This window comes from Macaca thibetana, chromosome 1, assembly GCF_024542745.1.
Source record: "Macaca thibetana thibetana isolate TM-01 chromosome 1, ASM2454274v1, whole genome shotgun sequence".
In the NCBI taxonomy this organism is placed as follows: domain Eukaryota; kingdom Metazoa; phylum Chordata; class Mammalia; order Primates; family Cercopithecidae; genus Macaca; species Macaca thibetana.
This window is the reverse complement of record NC_065578.1, coordinates 42,057,377-42,065,018: the sequence shown is the minus strand read 5'-3', so window position 1 is coordinate 42,065,018 and position 7,642 is coordinate 42,057,377. Positions and strand designations below refer to the sequence as shown.

Here is a 7,642-nt window from a genome sequence, read left to right as displayed (position 1 = left end):
GACAGGACATCCTAACCTGTAATTGAAGAACTGCTGGAGGCTCAGTATGGGCAAATCTGAACGTTAAACATTCCAGCAAGATCCAGCCATAGGGGCGCACCCACATGTTTGTGAGTTTAATCTTCAGGATCTCTATCGGGTCCTCCCAGTGAATGTCAGAGAAAAATCTCCTTGTGCTTTCAGCAGGGGGATGGGAAAAGTGACCATTTTGAAATATGCCAGAGCATTCTGTTCTTAACAAGGCCTGCTTTCAAGAGAAACTATTTCAGCCCAGCCCAATCTTCTGGAGCTTAATCAGAGCCTAGCTGACCTGAGGGAGGGGAAATAGCCAACTCCACACCCCTCTCTGTCCCACCTAAGGGGAGAAAAAAAAATGGAGAAGCACTGGTGAACTTCACAGCCCAGGAGGGTTCCCCGGCTCATGAAAAGACTGAGGACTAATCACAGGACTGTGGAACACCACCCCTGCCCCACACCTCCTCCACCACATTGCTAAAGGCCTATTTTACGGGAATTCCTTTTACCCAGTGTAGGAGCCATGGGAAAACGTTCCCTTCACTCTTGGAAGTTTCACTAAAAAATCAATTTACGGGCCGGGCGCGGTGGCTCAAGCCTGTAATCCCAGCACTTTGGGAGGCCGAGACTGGCGGATCATGAGGTCAGGAGATTGAGACCATCCTGGCTAACACGGTGAAAACCCGTCTCTACTAAAAGATACAAAAATATAGCCGGGCGAGGTGGCGGGCACCTGTAGTCCCAGCTACTCGGGAGGCTGAGGCAGGAGAATGGCGTGAACCCGGGAGGCGGAGCTTGCAGTGAACCGAGATCGCGCCACTGCACTCCAGCCTGGGCGACAGAGCGAGACTCCGTCTCAAAAAAAAAAAATCAATTTACAGGCCAGGCTTGGTGGCTCACACCTGTAATCCTAGCACTTTGGGAGGCCAAGGTGGGTGAATCACCTGAGGTCAGGAGTTCGAGACCAGTCCAGCCAACATGGAGAAACCCCATCTCTACTGAAAATACAAAAATTAGCTGGGCATGGTGGCGGGCGCCTATAATCCCAGCTACCTGGGAGGCAGAGGCAGGAGAATCGTTTAAATCCAGGAGGCAGAGGTTGCAGTGAGCTGAGATTGTACCATTGCACTCCAGCCTGGGCGACAAGAGCAAGACTCTGTCTTAAAAAAAAAAAAAAAAAAATTGGCGGGCGCGGTGGCTCAAGCCTGTAATCCCAGCACTTTGGGAGGCCGAGGCGGGCGGATCACGAGGTCAGGAGATCGAGACCATCCTGGCTGACACGGTGAAACCCCGTCTCTACTAAAAAATACAAAAAAAACTAGCCGGGCGAGGTGGCGGGCGCCTGTAGTCCCAGCTACTGGGGAGGCTGAGGCAGGAGAATTGCGTGAACCCGGGAGGCGGAGCCTGCAGTGAGCTGAGATCCGGCCACTGCATTCCAGCCTGGGCGGCAGAGCGAGACTCCGTCTCAAAAAAAAAAAAAAAAAAAAATCAACTTACAAAAGGCAAATTGGTAGGAGAAATGGTGTACAAATTTATTAGTATGCACAGGGGAGAATCATAGAGTGATTACCCAATATCCCAATGGAGTAAGATGGTACTCTTCTTTTTAAAAAACTTATAAATTTTTTAAATTAAAAAAAAATGGAATACTTTATGAATTTGCATACCATCCTTGCGCAGGGGCCAGGCTAATCTTCTCTGTATCGTCAAAATTTTAGTATATGTGCTGCCAAAGTGAGCACTGTATACCCTTCTTCTTAGGGGAAAGGAAGATGGGAAAGTATGCATGATTTTAGGGGATAGGAAATGATTTTTAGGGGAATTCAATGGGCTTGAAAAACATACAATTTCCTTCGACAAAGTCTGTTGGGCCTGCAGAGCAGACAATGGTTTGTGACAAAAGTCTGTGTACCATCTGGCGAACATGGTGAAAGCCTGTCTGTACTAAAAATACAAAAATTAGCTGGGCGTGGTGGCGAGAGCCTATAGCCCCAGCTACTTGGGAGGCTGAGGCAGAACCGCTTGAATCTGGGAGGTGGAGGTTGCAGTGAGCCGAGATCACGCCATTGCACTTCAGCCTGGACAACAGAGTGAGATTGCATCTCAAAAAAAAAAAAAAAAAGTCTCTCTAGATTTGTTGACAGACTTGGGTCTTTCTTCCTGTGCTACAAATTCAGTTAATGAAAACTCAAAGACGGGACTAGAGGCAATTGTCTTCTACTTTGGCGGAACTGGACTTTAGGCAGATAGGGGAACTTCAGAAAACAACTTTATCATGTGCTTTGGGAGGGACGAGGATTGAGAGACAGGAGATGAGGGAAGGTCAGAGAGACCTTGAGGCTTTTTCTTCAGTTTGGCATGTCAAAATACCATATTTTGTTGTATTGGTTTCTGAGCCCCAACACCAGCATATCATGTGTGGCTTTCAATGGAAAAAATTACAACGCATATTAAAGGCAAAACACACACTTTGAAGAAAAAGAGCAAGCGTCAGAACCAGACTGGGATACAACAGGAATGTTAAGATTATCAGACTAAAAATTTAAAACAACTAAAATTAATGTTAGGGGCTTTGATGGAAAAAGTAGATAACATGCAAGCACAGATAGACAGTGTAAGCACAGAGACAAAAATTCTAAGAAAGAATGTTTTTTAATGATAGAGATAAAAAATACTGTAATAGAAATGAAGAATGCTTTTAATGGGCTTATTAGTACATTGGACATGGATGAGGAAAGAATCTCTGAGACCGAGGATATGTGGGTAGAAACTTTCAAAACTGAAAAGCAAAGAGAGAAAAGACTGAAAAAACATAAGAAAGAATATCCATGTACTGTGAGACAACTCTAAAAGCTATATTATATGCATAATGGGAATATCTGAAGGAGAAAAAAGGACAAAAGAAATATTTGAAGCAAGGATAACTGAACATTTCACCAATTTTTTTCTTTTTTGAGGCAGAGTCTCGATCTGTCACCCGGGCTGGAGTGCAGTGGTGCGATCTCCTCTCACTGCAACCTCCGCCTCCCAGGTTCAAGTGATTCTCCTGTCTCAGCCTCCCGAGTAGCTGGGACTACAGGCACCTGCCACCACACCCAGCTAACTTTTTTGTATTTTTAGTAGAGACGGGGTTTCACCATGTTGGTTAGGCTGGTCTCAAACTCCTGACCTCAGGTGATCCACCTGCCTTGGTCTCCCAAAGTGTTGGAATTACAGGCGTGATCCACCGCACCCTGCAATTTCACCAAATTAATGTCAGACACCATACCACAGATCCAGGAAACTCAGAGATCTATCTCTCTCCTCTCTCTCTCTCTCTCTCTCTCTCTCTCTCTCTCTCTCTCTCTCTCACATACACACACAAAGCCCCAAATGCTACACCTAGGCATATCATACTTAAACTGCATAAAATCTAAAATCAAAGATAAAGAAAAAATCTTGGAATGAAAGCAGAGAGGTAGCCAACAGTACTTTGGCAAAAAAAAAAAAAAAAAAGGAATAATTTTCTAAAAAGGAAAGCAGAGGGGGGAAAACCTTGCCTACAGAGGAGCAAAGACATGACATCTGAGTTCTTAGAAACCAAGCAAGCTAAAAGAGAATGAAGTGAATATTTTAAATGTTGGGAGAAAAAACCCACCAACCTCGTATTCTGTATCCTGAAAACTTTCCTTCAGGAGTGAAGGAACTGGGTGAGGTGGCATGTGCCTATAATCACAGCTACTTGGGAGGCTAGTGTGGGAGTATCCCTTCAGCCTAGGAGTTCCAGGCCAGCCTGGGGCAACGTAGCAACACTCTGTCTCTAAAAGAAAAAAAGTTGGCCGGGCACAGTGGCTCACTCCTGTAATCTCAGCACTTTGGGAGGCCGAGGCAGGCAGATCACTTGAGGTCAAAAGTTTGAGACCAGCCTGGCCACATAGTAAAACTACATCTCTACTAAAAATATAAAAATTAGCCAGACATGGCAGCATGCGCCTGTAATCCCAGCTACTTGGGAGGCTGAGGCAGGAGAATCACTTGAACTCAGGAGGCAGAGGTTGCAGTGAGCCAAGATGGCGCCACCGCACTCCAGCCTGGGCAACACAGCGAGACTCCATTTAAAAAAAAAAAAGTTAACAAATCTAGCTATATATACAAAGTTTAATAAATCTAGTCCAAATAGAGTTTAATCTCAGGAATGCAAGGTTGTTTTAGTATTTGAAAATCAATTTGTGGCCTGGCACAGTGGCTCACGCCTATAATCCCAGCACTTTGGGAGGTCAAGGCCGGTGGATCACCTGAGGTCAGGAGTTCAAGACCAGCCTGGCCAACATGATGAAACCCCATCTTTACTAAAAATAAAAAAATTAGCCAGGCGTGGTGATGTGCACCTATAGTCCCAGCTACTCGGGAGGCTGAGCGAGGAAAACTGCTTGAACCTGGGAGGTAGAGATTGTGCTGAGCCAAGATCATGCCACTGTACTCCAGCCTGGGTGACAGAGCAAGACTGTCTCAAAAAAAAAACAGAAAGAAAGAAAGAAAGAAAGAAAGAAAGAAAATCAATTTGTGTACTTGATTATATTAACAAAATAAAAATTACATTTTTTTTTTTTTGAGACAGAGTTTCGCTCTTGTTGCCCAGGCTGGAGTGCAATGGCACGATCTTGGCTCACTGCAACCTCCACCTCCCAGGTTCAAGCAATTCTCCTGCCTTAGTCTCCCGAATAGCTGGGATTACAGGCATGTGCCACCGTGCCCGACTAATTCTGTATTTTTAGTAGAGACACGGTTTCTCCATGTTGGCCAGGCTGGTCTCAAACTCCTGACCTCAGGTGATCCACCAGCCTTGGCCTCCCAAAGTGCTGGGATTACAGGTGTGAGCCACCGTGCCTGATCTTGTTTTTTAAAAAGTGAAAGAAAAACAAAGACTTTCTCAAACAAAATTGAAGGAATTTGTTGCCAGTAAACCTAATTTACAAGAAATGTTTAAAGAAGTTCTTCAGAGAGAAGGAAAATAATATAGATCAGAAACTCAGATCCACTTAAAGAAAAGAAGAGCAATAGAGAAAGAATAAGTAAAGAGAAAATTAATACTTTTATTCTTATTCTTAATCTAACAAATAAGATAATGTTCAAAATAATAATAGCAACAATGAATATAGCTATATATAAGCAAAATGAATACAGCGAAACAAGGGATGGAGGGAGGAATTAGGAATGTTTCATTACCGAAGCAGGATAGTGTCATTTGAAAGTGGACTGGGATTAGTGTATATGTATACAGCAAACTCTAGGGCGATCCTTAAAAAAACTTTTCTTTGAGACGGAGTCTCGCTCTTGTCGCCCAGGCTGGAGTGCAGTGGTGCGATCTCAGCTCACTGCAACCTCTGCCTCCTGGATTCAAACTATTCTCCTGCCTCAGCCTCCTGAGTAGCTGGGATTACAGGCGCACGCCACCACACCCAGCTAATTTTTGTACTTTTAGTAGAGACAAGGTTTCACCACGTTGGCCAAGCTGGTCTCAAACTCCTGATCTCAAGGAACTGCCCGCCTCAGCCTTCCAAAGTGCTGGGATTACAGGTGTGAGCCAACACGCCTGGCCTAAAAATTTTTTTAAAAGTAAGTATATTGGGAGGCCGAGGCAGGCAGATCACGAGGTCAGGAGTTTGAGACCAACCTGACCAAGATGGTAAAGCCCCGTCTCTACTAAAAAAAAAAAAAAAAAAAAAAAAATATATATATATATATATATATATATATATATATACACACACACACACACACACACACACAAATTAGCTGGGTGTGGTGGCATGCACCTGTAATCTCAGCTGCTCAGAAGGCTGTGGCAGGAGAATCACTTGAACAGGCAGAGGTTGCAGTGAGCCAAGATTGTGCCACTGCACTCCAACCTGGGCGAAAGAGCGAGACTCCGTCTCAAAAAAAAAAAAAAAAAAAAAAAAGAAAAGAAAAGTAAGTATAATCAATATTCTGAAAATAAGAGGAAATGTAATCACATAAAATGCTCACTTAAGTCTAAAAAGGAAGAAAATGTGTAGAAGACAAAAATACAAGGGCAATGAATAGAAAACAATAACACACATGGTATACATTAATCCAACTACATCAATAATCACTGTAAACATCAATGATCTAAATATACCAATTACAAGACAGAGATTTGGTCAGAGTGAATCAAAAACAAGACCGACCTATATGCTGTGTAAAAAAAAAAACCACTTTATTTTTTATTTTATTTTATTTTTGAGACAGAGTCTCTCTCTGTTGCCCAGGCTGGAGTGCAGTGGCACACTCTTGGCTCACCGCAACCTCCACCTCCCAGGTTCAAGTGATTCTCCTTCCTCAGCCTCCTGAGCAGCCAGGACTACAGGCACCTGCCACCATGCCCAGCTAATTTTTGTATTTTTAGTACAGATGGGGTTTCACCATGTTGGTCAGGCTAGTCTCAAACTCCTGACCTCAGGTGATCCACTTGCCTCGGCTTCCCAAAGTGCTGGGATTACAGGCGTGAGCCACCGTGCTCGGCCAAGATACCCACTTTAAATACAAAGACACCAGAGGCCTGCCTGGCCCTCGAGAGACTGCCCACCATGCCCTGACTGAAGGCCCCATCACCTGGGGAGGGGATCCTGATAGAGGGCACTGCTGCCACTGTTGGGGCCCAAGTCACAGCCATCCCAGGAAACAGGGGAGGGCACCCAGCTGACAGTGGAGCATCACCTCGTCTCCTGGGGAACATGTCCTCAACTCCAGAGTGGGAGGGACAGGGAGAGTCCTGGAGATTCAGATTCCCAGCCACTCCCTGGGGTTTGGTCTCAGCTGGCTAGGCTAGTACTTCAAGCTAGATGTTGTCAGTGGACCTGGGCACTGGGATAAACCCAGGACAGCATGCCAGCCCCTACAGGGAGAGGCAATGTACAGAAAAGGCCCAAATCAGCTGGGCGCGGTGGCTCACACCTGTAATCCCAGCACTTTGGGAAGTTGAGGTGGGCAAATCACCTGAGGTCAGGAGTTCGAGACCAGCCTGGCCAACATGGTGAAATCCCATTTGTACTAAAAATACAAAAATTAGCCACGTGTGGTGGCATGTGGCCATAATCCCAGCTACTCAGGAGGCTGAAGCAGGAGAATCGCTTGAACCCGGGAGGTAGAGGTTGTGGTGAGCCGAGATCGCGCCACTGCACTCCAGCCTAGGCAACAGAGCGAGACTCCATCTTTAAAAAAAAAAAAAAAAAAAAGGGCCCAACCCCCCTGGGCTGCCAAGACCAGAGGCAGATGGCGAGTCACATCTCAGCTTCTCTTTTGGGCTCTCCATTAGTCTCTTCCATATTTGTCTTCATGAAACAACCAAACAGTACAGGCTGTTTGGGGAATGAGAGGCTTGCAGCCACCCTTTGGACTGGGGTTGCTTGGTAGCAGCTCTGTGGTAGGAGAGTGAGCCTAGAAGATGACCCCATGCAGCCTGGTGGCCCTCGGAGGGCAGAATCCAGACATAGGCCTGCTGCCTCCATGCCCACAGGCGCACCTGCAGGATGCACAGCTTAGAAGCACCAGGTTTGGCTTGAGGAGAGGGATCCTTATCCACATCCCCTTGAAGCACACGACAGCCAGAAAACAGTGTAGGCAAGGA

At 45.6% G+C, this 7,642-nt stretch overlaps 1 non-coding gene across 1 annotated transcript; it reads right to left on the bottom strand.

The window, feature by feature from the left end:
* Positions 1–1,650: 1,650 nt before the first annotated feature.
* On the bottom strand, positions 1,651–1,757 carry LOC126944530 (U6 spliceosomal RNA). The gene has a single exon (XR_007722080.1). It is a non-coding gene; the product is annotated as a U6 spliceosomal RNA (small nuclear RNA).
* Between the last annotated feature and the right edge of the window lie 5,885 nt (positions 1,758–7,642).